At 40.7% G+C, this 20,723-nt stretch overlaps 1 protein-coding gene and 1 non-coding gene across 2 annotated transcripts in view; both read right to left on the bottom strand.

Moving 5' to 3' along the window:
- Positions 1–20,723, bottom strand: part of LOC115057432 (protein NLRC3-like) — a gene marked incomplete at its 5' end in the record, with an annotated part of 121,459 nt that overhangs the window by 94,881 nt on the left and 5,855 nt on the right. The window lies entirely within an intron of this gene.
- Positions 9,724–9,794, bottom strand: trnag-gcc (transfer RNA glycine (anticodon GCC)). Its single transcript has one exon. It is a non-coding gene; the product is annotated as a tRNA-Gly (tRNA).

The raw sequence follows: 20,723 nt of genomic DNA, 5'->3' as shown, positions 1-20,723 counted from the left end.
CTACCACAAGTCCCTTCACTGAAACATAATTCGCTCTGAACAGATGATGAAACACAAAACACACTGCAATTTCCCAGTCTGGGATAAATAAAGTATCTATCTATCTTTCAAGCAGGAACTTTGTCTCCTAAAGTCACATCTTTTATTCTTTGCTCAGGTTGAGACGCTGCAGTTTGTCAGAGATCAGCTGTTCTTCTCTGGTCTCAGCTCTGAAGTCCAACCCCTCCCATCTCAGAGAACTGGACCTGAGTCTGAACTACCTGAAGAATTCAGACCTGAAGGATCTGTCTGATCTTGTGAAGAGTCCAGACTTCAGACTGGAGACTCTGAGGTCAGACTCATGTTTTATTTCTGCTACAGTTGGACTCAGTTCATGTTCCTTTCAGTAATATTGTTTCACTCTAACCCTCAGTGAAGCTGTGAGAGGAGAACAGAAATAGATTTCAGAATTAGACAGAAAGACAGAGAGAAAACAGTCAGCCAATCAGATCAGTCAGAGGACTGTTGTGATCATGTGACCATCAAATGAAGCAGATTCCAGCTGAAGAACTCAGAGATGTTCAGATTCTGGTCCTCGTCCATCAAACTGTCAGATCTGAGCTGAGACTGTTTGTTCTCTGATCAGGTTCATCTGTCACAGCTCTGAGATCAGTCTGACTGAAAGCTGCACATCACTGATCTTCTTTCATCACACTGTCACCATGTGGTCTTTCTGCAGACCAGAATCCTGTCTGCCTGTCTGTCTGTCTGCCTGCCTGCCTGTCTGTCTGCCTGCCTGTCTGCCTGTCTGTCTGTCTGTCTGTCTGTCTGCCTGCCTGTCTGTCTGTCTCTCTGTTTAAATGGACCTTCAGTAAATCATCAGTAAAGTGATGAACCTTCATGACTCAGCTCTTTATCTCCACTGTGGACTCAGAGAAATGTGCTGAGTCAGCAGACTTGAGGTCTGTGAGTTTCCAGCTCAGTGTGTTCACTCCAACACGTTAACATGAGCTGAGAGGAAGCAGCTGCTGCACATCTGGACTGAACAGGACTGAAGTCCCTGCAGGTCTTTATGCTGGATCTGCATCACTGACTGACAGCTGATGGACAGAGTCAGGAAACACTGATGGATCTGCTCTCTTCTTCTCTACACAGGTGGAAGTGGAGGCGGTGAAGAGGAAGGTGTCTGCTGATGGAGGATCAGCTGCTTCCTGATGATCCAGATGTTGCAGCAGCAGCTTGTCCAGACTCTGGACCATGTTCCTGGGAGGTGGAGAGGAGAGCTTCATCCAGCAGAGACTGACAGAGGAATCAGAACTGGTCTGAGAACAGAGTCCAGTCCACCATGATCCCAGAGACTCCTCAAGTCCTCCTCTCCTCTCAGCCAGCTCCTCCAAACTCCACCTGGGGTTTAGGTTCAGCTTCTTCTGGACCCTTTGGGCTGCTTTGGGAACGTTTCTACAAGCATTACTCTATGAAAGACATCATTTTGTTGTGAAACATGTCAGCACAGATTAAACTTTTGAATTGGCCCTTTCTTCCCTTCATAAAATGTAAATATTATTTTTGAAAAAAAAAAAAAAAATTCAGATCTTGAATTTTTTTTTTTTTAATAGTCAGACTTTATTTTAATTTCTGAACTTACATTACACTTACTCATGTAACACCAATAAACAGTGGTCTGTGTCGGGGGGGGCAAAAGTAAAAGTTAACTGAAATAGAAAATTATAATAAGAGTTCAGAATATGGAACAGAAAAACAAAGGCACAAAAACAAAAATTACCCAACAATTAAAAACAGAAGGGTTAGGGTTAGAAAAAGGCAGCAACATATCAACAGATGAAGTCATATGTGTCCTTACACATGTTAAATAACCTTCCTTAGCATCAATTGATTTGGTCTGGGACCGTCTAATCGAATATGCCCTTTCACCTCGAAATACACTTGTATCCCAAGGCAGGTCATCTAGCAGAGGCCACCATATTTCCAAAAAATTGTTTTTTCCTTTTAACTAGGCACTTAGTCTTTCCATAGGAGGGACTCAAAAAATGTTGAATAACTCTTATTTTTATCCACATGCTGCAAAAAATTCTATATATCAATAAATAATGGGATACTGAAAGGACAGAACTCAACAGAGGACACTGAAGTTTATCTGGAGAAAGGACAGTTTCATCTCATTGATGGAATCGTGCACCGCGTCCACTGTGTGTGTGTGTGTGTGTGCTCTCTCTGCTGGTCTGAGCTCTCAGTTTATTTAAATACTTTGTTGGATCTGTCTGTCTGTATCATGTCAGAAACTCTGAAACACTCTGAACTTCTTTAAAATACGCTGGATTTACTGATATCAAAGTGTCCAGCGGTCCATGATGGATTATCATAGAAAGATATCAGCTTGAATGTAAAAACATTGTTGTATATTAATACAGAAATTACAATAAAAGTTAAGATGTTGCCGAATAAATTATGTAAATTATGACGTCATGTATCACTTTCCTGACTGAGGAGTGACGTCAGAGCTCCGTCTCACTCAGCGGAGGAACAAAGGAGGAGCTTGTGTTTGAACCTGTGTGAGAAAAACAGAAAAAAGAAGACTCTCCCTGATCGGGTCAGTTGCCACGTTATAAAATGCAGGAAGTACTTCTGAACATGCCAGCAAGTGTTGAAGGCTGCTGATGACTGGAGAATCGTGACGTCATTGTAAAACTCATTACACAAGCATTGGTGGTTCAGTGGTAGAATTCTTGCCTGCCACGCGGGTTCGATTCCCGGCCAATGCAGAGTAACTTTTTACCAACATCCAGATGTTAGAAACACAGTGCTGCTTGGAAAATACCCTGATAGACTCCAACACACTGTGACTTTGTGAAACAACCAGTGGAGCCCCCTGGTGGTCAGTAGAAGTGCAGCCCCTCTGAGCTGGTGGCAGACCAAGGCTTCAGTCTGCACACATCTTCCACATGTGATGGCACACACACTGTGTATTGTGGCAACATCCGTCCCCTCAGAGAGAATCTGCTCTTTAACCCTCCTGTCGTTTTCACCCCCCGCCCCTTACTTTAGTGTTCCTGCTCTGTTTGATACGGTGGCCGGTAAGTGCAAAACTAAATTACACAGTGCCAAACACTTTTACAAAAAGTGAAACAAACTTACATGTTAAGAAACATTTTTACATTTTATTCAACAAAATTACACAAGAAAAATACTTTTACCACGGACAAAACAAACTTACAAATTAGAAAACAAATTTACATGTTGCGAAACAAATTTCCAATCGACAGAATCTTCCGGAAGGGGAATGTACCAAATGCCGGAAGTGATCCAGAAGAAGATTGACTGTGAGCTCAAAAAGTTTGTATCGGTTTGTGTGCCGGGAAAACTTTGCAGGCATAGATTAAATGATGTTTTGGACGTTTTGTGGAAACAACTTGAGCCAATTTACGCGGTTGTGTTTTCCGTGCGGACGATCTGTAGAATGTTTAACGTTGATGAACGGACCAGACGGAAGGAGCACGCGCACAGGAGACATCTAATAAACAGCCGGAAAATGCTAAACAAGCTAAGTGTAGCATCGCGCTAACTAGCTGAAGCCGCTGTCAGACATGCAGTGAATTAAAGTGCACCGTTTCATTGAGCAGCCAATCGTTGTCTTCACGGAATATCAACGCGTTTAGTTAGTATGCGTGCGCTGCTGCTAACTTTCTGTTTTGATACGGAACTCCGTTCATTCCAGCAGAACAACCATGAACATCATATAAACAATTCATGGAGGACAGAAAGTCAAAGTCAAAAGAACTGTGGGCCGAAAGGAAACAGGTCCAGGTACGTGTGTGGATATATCTGTAAAATATGGAAGTAAATATGTGTGTGTGTGAAATGAATGATATCTTTTTGTTATTTTAGCAGATAAACGTGGATTGATGGCGCCACATGGAGCTGATTTAAAAGCTCAGAGAGGGAAAACACTCCCATTATATCCAGATCCGGAGGTAGCAGCACCTGATCTACTGAAGCAAGCTGTCCAAGAAATGAGAACATTTAACAAGAAGATGGATGAAGGAGCAGACCTTCTTTTGTATCCAGACTGTTCAGAGGTGCTCCATGTGCCTGGGTCAGAAAGCCCATTCAAACTGGCAGAATATAAAAAGGAAATAGGAAAGGCACTTTTTTCATTTGCCTAGAAACACACTTTAGAGGAGGTTTGTGGATCTCTTCATTCAATATTTTTACATATTTATTTACTCTGATGTAGCATAATTAATAATGTGTTGTTTGTTTTTACTACAGAGGTTGATACATCAGACTCTGATTCTGAAATTGTCATCACATCGAGGAGCACAGCTGAATTCAATGCAGCTGAAACTGTGGTACGTTCATTTTTACATTTTGTACTTTGATTCAGTTTTTTTATTTTTTTTTATTTATTGATAGGATGTGCATTTGGTTTCAAGCAATAAGTCTAAGAACCAAGTCTTGATTATTTGGCATTTACTATTCCAATCAGACACCCTGATAACCTTTCACCATTGATATATACTGTATGTGGTGAGGGAACAATAATGGAAGCTGTTTAAAGTTGCTGACAATTGTGTGCTTTTCTTCTCAGGTTTTTGTAACAAAACAACACAGTTCTCCCACACAAACCTGAAGATAAAGGGTAGGTATTAGTTTTTACAAAAGAAGTCATTTGTCTTTAAGTTGTTGATGTGATTGTGATGAACATGTGGTAGAAAATATCATACGTGTGATATAATTTATAACAAAATCATCTTATTTATAAATCTTATGGTTCCTCTCTACCTCTAAATGTTACTCAAAGCTCTGTTATACTCTGAATCATAAAGTTAATCAGTTTATCAATTTTATCATGTTTCAGAGATTCATCCACAGCTCAGCCTGGACAGGTATTAAGGCAGATTATGGCAGCCTGATGTTCTTTGCTTTCAGTGTGTTGTTTCAGACATTTTCATTTGTTTTTCAGACAGTAATATCTGACACTGAGGATCTGGATCCACCTGAAACAAATCCAGTCAGGAGTACTACGGGTAAGTAAAAAAAACAACAGTGACTCACTGAATTTTAATTTATTGACAACATGGGAAAGATATTTGCATTTGTAAGATGTTCATCATATTCTGAAACCTGTGACATGCTGGTAAAATTCACAGATGATGCTGTTTTGGAAGAAGGAATTGACACAGGTGGGCTGAGACGAGAGTTTTTAACTCTACTGATGAAACATCTGAAAGACCGGCCCATTTCTGATGGACCAGAAGGACATCAGTTCTTGGTGTACAATGTAAATGGTATGAACAGGGTTAGATGTAAACAATACTAATGGTTAATGATCATTAACTTCATATATCACATGACATACGCTTTGTTGCTTGAACTATTTTTCAAAAACGTGTTGTTTCATCTCAGATTGAGAATGTTTCTTCAGTGGATGGTCTGTGAGAATGCATCATGAGACGCAGCACAATGTTACAGACAGCAGGCTGTCTGAGACGTGTTGCTACTGTTGAAGAAAAGAAAGAAATCGTGTCAGACTCCCTCCGATGATACATTATTGACCGCATCTCATCTGTAATTGACAGGTAAGATCATATTTGTAATGATGTGATTTTTATTTTTTTGTATTTAAGATATTTTAGTTTGAAATGCCTCATCATCCCCCTCTGTGGTTTATTAAGAATGTATATTCTTTAGCTCTGAGTCAGTGTGTCAGAATTTGTGCCTTAGTTTAGTATAATTGCTGTGTGATGTCTGTCTCCCCTTCCTCTGTCTTATGCCAATCAAAAGGTGCTCATGTCATTCCAGTCTTGTGTTTGTGTGCGTAATTCTTGCAGTCTGTAGAGTAACAATTACCCTGCCAAGTGCAAAGCAAGACACAGAGTTCTTCTTTAAATCAGTAATGTTCAACACAACCATTTTTACTCATTTCTATATGTTTGGGTGGATAGTCATTTTAGAAAACATTGAAGTTTCTTTAGGTCATTTAAATGTGAAACAATGTTTGTGGTGACTTTTTAGATTCAAAGATGGTCTTTCAGCTCTTCAGTTTCTGACTGCACTGCAGCAACAGCCTACTTTGCTGGCCCCTGTCCTGTGCCACTCTGAAAAGCCACTCACTGGTCTGGAACTTGAGACTCTTCAAACCTGACCTCAGTCCATCAGGAAGTAACAGGAGACTTAAAGAAAGTCAGGAAGTAACAGGAGACTTAAAGAAAGTCAAACTTTGGGCTACTGGGCTGACTGTCTCTTTTATTGTGAAGGTTTGTAAATCACAATGTTTAATGATTGGTTGAGAAAATACATTGCCAAGATGTAACTGAAGGTTTTTCTTTGCAGAAGGTCAGGCTGCTGTGTCTCTGGAGGATGTTTTGATGTTTGCAGCTGGGCTGACTTCACCTCCCCCGTCCGGATTGGAACCATCGCCAAGAATAGAGTTCCTGGATGACTCTCCATTCCCAGTTCCCAATACATGTTCAAACACATTGAAATTAGCACTCCTAGATTCACACACAGTGTTTAAGTCACACATTGATTTATAACTGTAACTTGTAATTGGTAACTAGATCACCCCTTGAGACCAGACTCCGAAAAGGTGTTTTGTTTGTTTTTTTTCTCTCCACACAGTTAAGATTTTCACTGTTAAGTTTTAGACAAAACAAATTTCAAGAAGTTTTGTATTCCATACAAAAATAGGACTCATTACTTTGCTATAATTTTTATCAATTGATTTCAAACACAGCAAAAATGAAGCTGTGACACTTGGTGTTCAGACAGACTGCAGTGTTCCACCACTCCAAATCAGATTTCATAGCTTGTCGTTCACTTTTCCTTGTGATGTTTCCAAATGATTCTGGTACCTGTTCATCTGAAGAAATGAAACAATGGGAATGCAAATGTTATGTTTACAAACAATAAAAAATTGCAAATATTTCCTTCTGATTGCATCTGTGATAGATTGGTTATGAGTTTTTTCCAAACTATTTTAAAACAGAAAAATTGTATGTTTTTCAGTCATGGCAATATTTGATTCAATTCTGTGTTACTTGTCTAATACCAAATCACAGCACAGTCATCTCATGGCTCTTGACATGTATATTTAAAAAATAAATAAATAAATAGAAATAGGACAGAAACCCCAATGAGTAAGCACTTGATAATGCAGGAAGGGAAAATTCCCTTTCTCACTGACTCACAGCTGAGCAGTTTCTTTCAGCTTCATGTACAGTTCTGTTGCAGACTCACAGTTCTCTGGATTCTGTAGTTGTTTGTGCTCCATAACAAAGTCAAAGTCCTCCTGCATGTTTGAGTCCCCACATGGAGCTATTGACAGGCTCGCCTCTGGAACAGCATCCAAATCAGCTGGTTCAATCTCAAATCCAGTCTGTGGAGCCAAATCTGTGTTAGATACAATAAATAGCATTTATATTATTTATTTACATTTAAGCAATAAAATAATAAAACAAACATGGAAATATCCATCTATCACCAATATTACCTGTGTGGTCAGCAGTACAGTTCATTGGACATGACGCTGTTCTGGAAGTGTGAATCCTGTGACTGTTCCACAGTCTCACACACTCATCCAACATCACCATAGCAACATCTCAGAAGGCACTGATGCTCATGGCTCCCGTTGAAGTATCCATCAAACAACTCCATCCAGAACTGAGACCTGTAGAAATGGATAGAATCGGAAGTAAATATATATTATTAGTAGAAGTGGAACTCCATCAAAAAATATTAATTAATGGCTTTGAAATGAACGCGTTCAAGTCCCAGCCTCAATTATTATATATGTTTAGAGGAGTTCATCTGCGATAGAACATAAAGATAAAAATCAAATGAAAGGTCAGTCATAATAAAATGACTTCATGAAGGCCACTTACCTTCCCCTTCTAAATATGGCCCACCAGGATTCAACACGCTGCTTATTCGTGGATGAGCCATACATGTGGCTGGACGGCCCAGAGCAGCAGTCATCATGATGGAGGCGTAGGGGAGACTGAATGGCAGCCATAATGCCATTCTCCGTGCCACAATCAGTCCTCAGTCTCATGAGGAGATTCTCAGCGATCACTGTTGGCTTCTTGTTATTTGTCGGTCCACATTGGAGCCACAGCACTTTAGGTGAAAAAATCCATCCATGCGTCCTGAGAGAGCCAGTTTATCAGAACCATCTGCATGCCACATACAGTTCGCTCCCATTGAGTAGCAGCTTCTTCTTAGAAACCTTCTGCGTGCTCTCTCATTCATCACATCATCTCTCTTCACTCGAAGATTGGACTTTTGTCTGAGTACCTGCCACATCGTCCGATAGCCAAACAGTTGTCCAGGTCCACGAAGTTCCAACCTGATGGCGTTTGGAGAGGAATCATCCTTTTAAGAGTCCGCAGGCTGATGTTTGCACCGTGTAAACTTCACATCATGCTTCAGTAGATCAGGTGCTGCTACCTCCGGATCTGTATATAATGGGAGTGTTTTCCCTCTCTGAGCTTTTAAATCAGCTCCATGTGGCGCCATCAATCCATGTTTATCTGCTAAAATAACAAAAAGATATCATTCATTTCACACACACACATATTGACTTCCATATTTTACAGATATATCCACACACGTACCTGGACCTGTTTCCTTTCGGCCCACAGTTCTGTTGACTTTGACTTTCTGTCCTCCATGAATTGTTTATATGATGTTCATGGTTGTTCTGCTGGAATGAACGGAGTTCCGTATCAAAACAGAAAGTTAGCAGCAGCTAAAACAATCAGCAACAATTGTGCATTTAGCATAACTGAAAGCCTAACATTAAAAAAAAAAAAAAAAAAAACTAGCAACACATACTAATTAAACGCGTTGCTATTCCGTGAAGACAACGATTGGCTGCGAAATGAAACGGTGCACTTTAATTCACATCATGTCTGACAGCGGCTTCAGCTAGTTAGCGCGATGCTACACTTAGCTTGTTTAGCATTTTCCGGCTGTTTATTAGATGTCTCCTGTGCGCGTGCTCCTTCCGTCTGGTCCGTTCATCAACGTTAAACATTCTACAGATCGTCCGCACGGAAAACACAACCGCATAAATTGGTTCAAGTTGTTTCCACAAAACGGCCAAAACATCATTTACTCCATGCTGCCATAAACTTTCACTCCGCAAACTTTTCCCGCCGCACAAACCGATACAAACTTTTTGAGCTCACAGTCAATCTTCTTCTGGATCACTTCCGGCATTTGGTACATTCCCCTTCCGGAAGATTCTGTCGTTTGGAATTTTTTTTAAAATGTCAATTCGTTTTGTCCGTGGGAAAAGTGTTTTTCTTATGTAATTTTGTTGAATAAAAGATAAAAATGTTTCCCAACATGTAAATTAGTTTCACGCTTTGTAAAAGTGTTTCGCACTTTGTAATTTAGTTTTGCACTTACCGGCCACCGTATCAAACAGAGCAGGAACACTAAAGTAAGGGGCGGGGGGTGAAAACGACAGGAGGGTTAAAGAGCAGATTCTCTCTGAGGGGACGGATGTTGCCACAATACACAGTGTGTGTGCCATCACATGTGGAAGATGTGTGCAGACTGAAGCCTTGGTCTGCCACCAGCTCAGAGGGGCTGCACTTCTACTGACCACCAGGGGGCTCCACTGGTTGTTTCACAAAGTCACAGTGTGTTGGAGTCTATCAGGGTATTTTCCAAGCAGCACTGTGTTTCTAACATCTGGATGCTGGTAAAGAGTTACTCTGCATTGGCCGGGAATCGAACCCGGGCCTCCCGCGTGGCAGGCGAGAATTCTACCACTGAACCACCAATGCTTGTGTAAAGAGTTTTACAATGACGTCACGATTCTCTAGTCATCGGCAGCCTTCAACACTTGCTGGCCTGTGGCTTGCTGGCTGCAAGTACTTCCTGCATTTTATAACGTGGCAACTAACCCGATCAGGGAGAGTCTTCTTTTTTCTGTTTTTCTCACACAAGCTCCTCCTTTGTTCCTCCGCTGAGTGAGACGGCAACATTTTTTACAAGTTTTACAGATGATTATTGTAATTTCTGTGTTTATATGCAACAATGTATTTACATTAAAGTTGATATCTTTCTATAATAATCCATCATGGACTCTTTGATATCAGTAAATCCACCGTGTTTTCAAGAAGTTCAGAGTGTTTCAGAGTTTCTGACATGATACAGACAGACAGATCCAACAAAGTATTTAAATGAACTGAGAGCTCAGACCAGCAGAGAGAGCACACACACACACACACACACACACAAAGTGGACGAAGTGCGACGCTTCGCTCATTCTGTTGAATGAGCACAAATTCAAACACAGATTCCAAAAATGAGCGAAAGCAGGAAAAGACACATTTTAATAAGTAGAAGGAGGAACAAACCAACAGATTTGGTTTTAGTTCAATTTAACGCCACTTATTTGTCTCATAACAGCTGATTTGTGTTTCACTTCATTCGTTCGCGAGACAAGCTTGAGATTCTTCGTGCGCATGCGCCGTTCCGGCTGAATCTAATGCGAGTGTGACGTTTGAGTTGGTGTCGCGTGGGAGAGCGATGAAGGACAGGAAATGCCTTTGATCTCCAGTGACGTCACACAGCCGCGTTTAGAGGTGAGTAAACGTTTGTTGATGTTGCCAGTGAAACATTCATTCATCCTCAGAGTCATCTGCTTCTACCGATCTCCATTTTCATTTCCAACCACTCAGAGAGACAAGAACACACACAGACACACTCTGACTAACCAAACCATTCCAGGAACAATCAGGATGATTCTGGCTCAGGGTGTGACAGGTCCGGGGTTCAAATCCCAGATGAGCCCTTTGTCAGCTGTTGTAAGAAGTGAAAAAGCCTCCTAAATGTGGAGGGAGGCCGACTCTGTCAGAGAGCAGTGTGCATTCTAGCTTCCTTTAGCTGTCAGCCTCTGATCATCAACTCTTCAGCTTCTATGACTTCAACAATTCCTTCTGAATGCAGTCTGAGGCAGTGATTGTGAAACTTTCATTCAGACAGAGATCCCACATTCAGAAGAAAACAGCCACACACAAACAAAGTCATCATGAACAGCCTACATGGAGCCTAAATGAAAAGAAGCAGGAAGTAAAGTGTGAAAATAATGATGAACAAAGTGTCACACAGAGAGGCTGCAGCCTGGTGTGGACTATAACGTCAGAAAATGGATCAGTCTGTGACACGGAGCACTAAAGTTGGAAGGCTGAGTTCAGCTTCAGCTTCTTTCATGTTCTCCCTGTGAAAGAAAGAAGGTGAACATGAGCTTGATATGAGAACACAGCAGTGTGCATCATGGTGCTCATGTTCATATAGAAAGAAGGAGGAAAAGCAGCAGCTCTGGTTTGCTGTTTCACTCCCTTTCCCTCCCCGCTATGAGCTGTCACTCACCCACAGCACATACTGTAGACTGGTTCACAGTCAGACTCATGATTCATGACTCATTGGTTCAGAGTGGAACTCATGAGTCCCAGTTCAGCAGCAGCACATTCACACACTGAGCTGAGAGTCTGCTGCACGACTCCGCTAGAACATTACTGGACTGTATTATATCAATCTTTTAAACTTCATTTATACAACACTTTTCAAACAAATTATGTGGCACAAAGTGCTTTACACATTAAAAATTTTTAATAAACGAGACAATATCCCCCCACCCGGGCCACATCACCATCCACTCAGATTAAAACAGGATGTTGTTTGTCATGCAAAGGTCATTTAGGACACAAAATTAAAATTGTCCTTTCAAACTGCTGCAGTTTCCTGAGTTTTGCTCTTTCAGTATCATGTTATTTATTTACATAAGAAATTTTTTGCAACATGTTAAAAAGAAGAATTTAGAATAATAAAAAAAGAATAAGAATTATTTGAGATAAAAAAAAAACAAACAAAACATATTTACATTTTATGAAGGGAAGAAAGGGCCAACGTGTTTCACAAGAAAATGTTTTATACCAACAAAAGAAAATGCTTGTAGAAATGTCCCCAAAGCGGCACAAAGGGTCCAGAAGAAGCTGAACCTAAACCCCAGGTGGAGTTTGGAGGAGCTGGCTGAGAGGAGAGGAGGACTTGAGGAGTCTCTGGGATCATGGTGGACTGGACTCTGTTCTCAGACCAGTTCTGATTCCTCTGTCAGTCTCTGCTGGATGAAGCTCTCCTCTCCACCTCCCAGGAACATGGTCCAGAGTCTGGACAAGCTGCTGCTGCAACATCTGGATCATCAGGAAGCAGCTGATCCTCCATCAGCAGACACCTTCCTCTTCACCGCCTCCACTTCCAGCTGTGTAGAGAAGAAGAAGAGAGCAGATCCATCAGTGTTTCCTGACTCTGTCCATCAGCTGTCAGTCAGTGATGCAGATCCAGCATAAAGACCTGCAGGGACTTCAGTCCTGTTCAGTCCAGATGTGCAGCAGCTGCTTCCTCTCAGCTCATGTTAACGTGTTGGAGTGAACACACTGAGCTGGAAACTCACAGACCTCAAGTCTGCTGACTCAGCACATTTCTCTGAGTCCACAGTGGAGATAAAGAGCTGAGTCATGAAGGTTCATCACTTTACTGATGATTTACTGAAGGTCCATTTAAACAGAGAGACTCAAACAGACAGACAGGCAGACAGGCAGACAGACAGACAGACCACATGGTGACAGTGTGATGAATGAAGATCAGTGATGTGCAGCTTTCAGTCAGACTGATCTCAGAGCTGTGACAGATGAACCTGATCAGAGAACAAACAGTCTCAGCTCAGATCTGACAGTTTGATGGACGAGGACCAGAATCTGAACATCTCTGAGTTCTTCAGCTGGAATCTGCTTCATTTGATGGTCACATGATCACAACAGTCCTCTGACTGATCTGATTGGCGGACTGTTTTCTCTCTTTCTGTCTAATTCTGAAATCTGTTTCTGTTCTCCTCTCACAGCTTCACTGAGGGTTAGGGTTAAACAATATTACTGAAAGGAACATGAACTGAGTCCAACTGTAGCAGAAATAAAACATGAGTCTGACCTCAGAGTCTCCAGTCTGAAGTTTGGACTCTTCACAAGATCAGACAGATCCTTCAGGTCTGAATCCTTCAGGTAGTTCAGACTCAGGTCCAGTTCTCTGAGATGGGAGGGGTTGGACTTCAGAGCTGAGACCAGAGAAGAACAGCTGATCTCTGACAAACTGCAGCGTCTCAACCTGAGCAAAGAATAAAAGATGTGACTTTAGGAGACAAAGTTCCTGCTTGAAAGATAGATAGATACTTTATTTATCCCAGACTGGGAAATTGCAGTGTGTTTTGTGTTTCATCATCTGTTCAGAGCGAATTATGTTTGAGTGAAGGGACTTGTGGTAGATGATTTTATTTCTGTGGTTTGGGAAAGAAGGCAAAATATTTTTCTTTGGTTGATTGTTTTGTTTAAAATGTACCATTATGACTTGAGAAAAGGAAAATAATGTATGTGTGTATGTTTATATGCAGATATATGAGAGTTCAGGTTGTTACAACAGCCACTGGATGATTAAATACGTCTTATAAACCCATGTGGGTTGGACATTTTTATGAATGACATGCAAATAAATTAATAAATGAAATGAACCACAGACTAAAATCTGAAGACTAACACACAAATATATATGAATATATGATGTCCCCTTTCAAAAATACAAAATTGATTGATAAACTGCATGCAATTAAAACGTCTTTTTCAATTTAATAAAAATCTGTTTTCCAAAGTTAAAACAGCAAACTGCAGTTCTCCAACCGAAGTAAAGAATAAAAGATGTGACTTTAGGAGACAAAGTTCCTGCTTGAAAGTGTTCAATGTTTCATCAAGCCAACATGATTCACATCATCTGGAACATTTTCACTTCATTCAGCGGTGACCACGTTTAACATGCTGAGTTTGGTCTGAATCTTTCAGTCTGCTTGAGTCACATGACTTTATAGTCGTGTTGGAACAGGAAAACACTGAATATTAGTGCTGTACCCAAAGGGAAAAAAAAAAACAAAACAAACTATTGATACAAGAATCACAATTCTCATTTACTATGATTCAGAATCAATTCAAAATGTCCCAAAATCGATGTAAAAAATAAAACAATGCTGACAAAGACGCTGTCTGACGTCACCACGGAGCTGGTTCTGGAACATACACATGCACCAAAACAAGGAGGAAACTACAATAATGGAGGAAAGAGAGATTCAACAGGCCCCGTCCTTGTTGCAGGCAAAGATTCTGACTCATTTTGGTTTTTACCGAGCTTGACATGACTTATTTTATAGCTTGCTGCTCAGAGTAGCAGTTGTGGTCCACACACATTTGAAAAGGCACTTTCCTTAAAACTTAAAAGGCAGCATGATCTTTTTTTTTAAAGAGACACTTTTATTTTTGCTATTAAAGCAATATGTGATATTGTATTAAACAACAGTTGCAACAATTCCATCTGAGCATGGATAAATGTTTAAAACTTAATAAATGTGAAAAAGAAACTTTAATGTCTCCATTCATCATTTTGTCTTGCAAAGCAGACTGGAGTAGATCATGAGGATCCTTTGCACACCTATAGATTGAAGCAGAAATGACTATGAATCGAATTGTTTTCAATCGAAAATTATCTTGAATAAAGAATCAATTTTGAATCGAATCATAACCCCAAAAATCCAAATCAAATCGAATTGTTCCAGAGTGAATGATTCCGACCCCACTGAATATATAATTTGTCCATTTCAGTGAGGAAAAATATTTCCTGTCATTGAAACACTGAAGGATTTTTTTTTTTTTTTTGAAGTTTTAAATCTGTAGTTCAACATTTCTCTGCCACACTGACTGGACTAAACCAGAGAAGAAGAAAACAGACGTCAGCATGAAGATCCTCAGTGAGGATCAGTATAATATCAGCCTGATGTCTGCAGGTCAGAGTCACCACAACTGTAACATCATATTAATCTGAGAGCAGAAATAAAACATGAGTCTGACCTCAGAGTCTCCAGTCTACAGTGAGGACTCTCCAGAAAACCACACAGATCCTTCAGTCCTGAATCCTCCAGGTCGTTCAGACTCAGGTCCAGTTCTCTGAGATGGGAGGGGTTGGACTTCAGAGCTGAGACCAGAGAAGAACAGCTGATCTCTGACAAACTGCAGCTCATCAACCTGAGTAAAGAATAAAAGATGTGACTTTAGGAGACAAAGTTCCTGCTTGAGAGTGTTCAATTTTTCATCATTCTTTTCAGAACTGAAAGTTTAGAAAGTAGAAGTTTAGAAAATGAAATTCAAACAGCTGAACCAACAGGAAGCAGCTTCACAACAGTCAAATACAAACAGTGACAAGATTTAATGAGAAAATGAAACAACACCTCAAAGAACTTGAACTTACTGACGGAGCAAACATGTTTCCTGCAGCAGAGAGAGGAGGGCAACGGGGCAACTGCTCCCCCAGCAGACCAGCCCTTAGAGCCAATCCTTATCTTAGTGTGGAACCAAACCACTGCAGCTGATTGGACTAAAGCTTTGCTACACAATCACAGCAAAATGGATGTTTTCCTGAGGTGGTGATGTTTACATTAGGTATGTTTGGAGCCACCTTATTTCCACTGCTGCAGTGTGTTGGTCATGTACATTCATGTAACTGCTTTGGGGTCAGTGGTTCATGTAAACATTATTATTCTAATAATGGACCAGGTGGGAAGGTTCCTTGGAAAATGAAAGCATTAGTTCTGACAATCTGTCTGATATTCAAACTAAATTGGCATTATGACTGAAATATCCCAAACTGAACCAATAGAGCCATGTTACATGTGGATGAAATCAATATAAACTGGATGAAGTAGAAAGTCAGATCCATGTTTTGTTTTTGTCATAGTCCACTCCTGGTTCTCCCCTCCACCACCCACTCTACCTGCCTGCTTACCTCTCTTAATCAGGATAAACAGACTCATCTGTTCCTCCCAGACTCCCCTTAACCAGCTCCTCCACTCTGCCTCTCTGCCAGATTGTCTTTGCATTACGCTCAGCTTTCCCGACGGACCTCCTGGGGCCTAACCTGCCTTCGGCCCCAGACCACTACTCCTCATCTCTGCCCCGGTAACCTGACCTGCTGCCTGTCTCTAGACTCTGCCTCTGCCTGCCGTCTGTTTGGGCTATTGCACGTAGTCAATAAAGTTCTCAGCTGTTCCAGTCTAGACTTGTGCCATTCTTGGGTGAGAGAGCGACCCCATTACAGTTTTGTTGTTCTGTGTATGAGCACCTCAGAGGTGTTTTTGTTGGCAAAAGGGTTTATGTTTGTGTTGATTTCTTTGATTTTGGATGATTCTAAGAAACATTGAAATAAGATTTTAATATTTAAAATTCATATACAATGTCCCCTTTCAAAAACATTAGATTAATGTTTTCCATTCCGATGTCATTTTGAAACAAACTTTTTGAAAATATATTTTCAACCATTTAACAGTTAAATGTCTAAAACCTGAAGAGGACTTTCCCTCATAAATATAAACCTGTCTGCAGGTCAGAGTCACCACAACTGTAACATCATATTAATCTGAGAGCAGAAATAAAACATGAGTCTGACCTCAGAGTCTCCAGTCTGCAGTGAGGACTCTTCAGAAAACCACACAGATCCTTCAGTCCTGAATCCTTCAGGTCGTTGTGACTCAGGTCCAGTTCTCTGAGATGGGAGGGGTTGGACTTCAGAGCTGAGACCAGAGAAGAACAGCTGATCTCTGACAATCTGCAGCTCTTCAACCTGAGTAAAGAATAAAAGATGTGACTTTAGGAGACAAAGTTCCTGCTTGAAAGTGTTCAGTGTTTCATCATCTGTTCAGAGTTGAAGGTTTAGAAAGTAGAAGTTTAGAAAATGAAAGTCAAACAGCTGAACCAACAGGAAGCAGCTTCACAACAGTCAAATACAAACAGTGACAAGATTTAAGGAGAAAATGAAACAACACTAAAAAACCTGAACTGACTCAAACTGTCAACATTGTGATTTGAACACATCAGAAATAACCAAACAGCAGAGTCAGCCAAATTTTATTTCTATCTCTGATTCTGCCACATATGAACTCCTGTATAACAATCTGAGCTCCGGCAGGTAAGTCCACTCTAAAACCAGTCGAAACAGTCTGCAAACAAGATGCAAAGGTTCTACACAGAAAACCAAACTTATCATGAATTATATATTTGAAGAAACATGAACAGCTGAATGTGGAAATCATACTTAACCCTCCTATTATCCTTCAGGTCAATTTGACCACATACAATTTTTATCATTCAAAAAATATTAGTTGACTGTTTTTTTTTTTTTGCTTCGTATTTCATGACTTTTCCAAATTTGATGGTAAAAATTGATTAAGCATAAAATTATCATGAAGACATTTTTCAATGTGCTGAACACATATTGCACACATTGGTATTCCTCTGGGGTCAATTTGACCCCAAGCTGTTTCAGCTGTGTAAAACTGGTCTGCCTGTGTGACCCATGTGTGACCTAACATTCCCACACATATAGGTGCAGAATTGATACTTTTAAGTTGATACATGACTTGGGGGGTATGAATGTGTGTGTGTATCTGACATATTACTAACACCTTCTGAAGTAGAACTGATATTTCCCGTGCTGTGGAGGGCGGGTTCTCCCCGTCAAAGACATTGGTAGTTCATTCAAAGGGAGGATCAAACACATAAAAGCTTGCTCTCTATCCAAATCATTTTGTTGTGGAGGACCCTGATTTGGAGCCATCGTCATCTGATGGGAATGAGAGTGCTGACCCTCCTGTTGTCACTCAACCACCAGCGACACGATCCCCTCCAAAATGAAAATATGGTCCCTTCTCCACTTCAACAGCAGGATAGACTTAGTGCTGCTAATATTATCAAAACGGTTCCAGGCCCAACCAGATATACAGTCAGCCATATTGAAGATGGGGACACTTGGGAAAATTTGGATGTAGTTGACTTGGAAGCCTACATTGGCCTGCTCATTTTGGCATGAGTTTACAAATCAAAAGATTAAGCAAGCAAGCCTTTGGAACGCTGAGACTGGAAAGGCAATATTTCCAGCCACCATGTCTCTGAAGACATTCCAAGTTTTGTCCCGTGTCATACGCTTTGATGACAAACAAACAAGGCAGGGCCAAGTTGTGCATTGTATGAATTACATTGTACCAGTACATTGTATGAATGTAGTGGAATGTTGATTAGCATTTGCATTGAAAAGACAATACTTTGATATATTTAAATAAATTGCTGGTTAAGCTCCTTGATTCCTGGACTGTGCGAACATCCAGACAGGTACGCCTACCCAACTGCAATCTTGAGGATGAAACGAGCTTGAAGAAAAAGGGGAGAGGACGCTTTGATATGCGAGTGGAGGGGAACCACAACATCTGTGCCGTCAAATGGTACGACAACAGAGCAGTCACACGTGTTTTCTCCTTTGCTGGACCAGACACTGTGCAGAAGTTTCACCCCCGGGACAAAGACACCAAAACCATAACTGAAGCTGAGAGGCCTTACATTGCTGGTACCTGTAACATATAGATGGGGGGATTTGTTGGACTCATTTGCATCAAAATACAAGTTCCCCATGAAATCCCACCACTGGCACATTTACATGGTCTGGCACAGCATCATCCTGTTGGATCTGACAATCTGTTTGATATTCAAACTAAATTGTTATTATGGCTGAAGTATCCCAAACTGAACCAATAGAGCCATGTTACATGTGGATGATTCTATTCTGTTGGCTAAGAAAGAAAAAATGTTCATGTTATGTTGAACACTGTTCCAAAACAGTGCTGGAGGTGGAGACTAATGGAGAACCAAGACAAAACACAAGTGGAGCATTTTAGGCCAAGTTGAATGTTGTTAATCTTGGGACAGTACTGCTGTCCTACACTGATCAGTATAAATGTCTTGGCCTGACGTTGGACCAACACATGACATTTAACCCAGCTGTCAGTGTTTTAGCTCAGTCTGCAGGTAGGGCCCTGAACAAGTCTGAACACTGTGCTCATCTGGGAGTTCATACTTTCACTCTGTTCTGTAGTGTGTGTGTGTGTGTGTGTGTGTGTGTGTGTCAGATGATGCTTCTGCTGTCTGGGGATTCTGTGAATATTCTCTTTGTAATACTCAGCATCATAGAGCTATTGGTTATCTTACAGCAGAACACAGATTGACCTCAGTGTTGGCTCTTCATGGTGATTTGGGTTGGGAGCCCTTGAGTATCAGACATAAGAGACAAATGCTCCAGCTGTGGAACAGATCTGTGAAGCTGCCTGATCATAGAATTACTAAAAAGATATTTCATTCTGACACTTTGCATCACCATCCCTGGGCCAGTTAACTGAAATTAATATTCTATACGAGTGATTTATGAATTCTTTCATTTTTCCTGCTCGTGTGATGATTGACTTTTTCTTTGCAAAGAAAATAAAAACTTGTCAGCCGGAAAAAGTCTATTTCATTCTTCACCAGGAACAGAGAATTTCCACAACAGAAATGACACACAAATGTATCTACAGTAGCGGACTAACAAAGGTCAGTGGAACTCCTCTAATGGGCTGTTGTCACAAGGAGCTTTGTGAACACTCCTACAGAGGTTAAATACCTGGGTCCAACTCCACTGTCTGACTAGTGAGGACTGATGAACTGATGAAGCCCCTGAGATAAGAGGCCAAACATCTTCTTAGACAAACAAAGGGCAGTTGCTTTCAATTTGACAGGCAAATAAATAAATAAATGAAAAAAAAAAAAAAACACAGACTAAAATCTGCATGTTAACATACAAATATTCATTAATATATGATGCCCCCTTTCAAAAATACAAGATTGATTGATAAACTGCTTGCAATTAAAATGTAATTTTCAAATTAATAGAAATCAGTTTTCCAAGGCTGCTTTCAAACCATTTAACAGTTTACATGTTAAAAACCTGAAGAGGATTTTCCATCATAAATATAAACCTGTCTGAAAGTCAGAGTCACCACAACTGTAACATCATATTAATCTGAGAGCAGAAATAAAACATGAGTCTGACCTCAGAGTCTCCAGTCTACAGTGAGGACTCTTCAGAAAACCACACAGATCCTTCAGTCCTGAATCCTGCAGGTCATTGTTGTGACTCAGCTCCAGTTCTCTGAGATGGGAGGGGTTGGACTTCAGAGCTGAGACCAGAGAACAGCAGCTGATCTCTGACAAACTGGAGTTGTCAAATCTGAATAAGGAATAAAAGATGCAGATAAAATGCAGAAATGTAAAAATCAGAAATGTTGAGAAGACTTAAAAACAAAGTTCCACCACATTCTGTCTGGATGTTTGAAGTGTTTCTTTAGTGTAATTGTCATTTCAGCCACTGGAGGCTGAAGTTCAGCAGCTCCTCACTCTAAAACAAAGTGATTCCCTCAGCTGACCTGCGGCTGCAGTGGAATACAGGACATACTTGTGTGTAGGAATACAGCAATTGGCTGCTTCATAAATATGTGGCAGCAAAGGAAAGTTCTGCTTTGATGTGAAGATGAAGCTGTAAAATCTTCTAAATGAAGAACATTTCAACATGTGTGGGACTGTTTGTTTTCAAAGTGTGTAGAAGAGCTTTTTGATGTTGACTCCGTCCACAGCAGCTCATCACTCAGCTTCTGTACCGCTGCTCTGAACTCCATCTACTGCAGAAACACACTGACTGAGTATGACCACACCACAAAGAAACACAACTATCACTGTGCTGCACATGAACTGTGCTCAGTGCAGGGA

This window comes from Echeneis naucrates, chromosome 2 (genome assembly GCF_900963305.1).
Source record: "Echeneis naucrates chromosome 2, fEcheNa1.1, whole genome shotgun sequence".
In the NCBI taxonomy this organism is placed as follows: Eukaryota; Metazoa; Chordata; class Actinopteri; order Carangiformes; family Echeneidae; genus Echeneis; species Echeneis naucrates.
The sequence above is the reverse complement of the archived record's forward strand: the minus strand, read 5'-3'. Positions and strand labels throughout refer to the sequence as shown.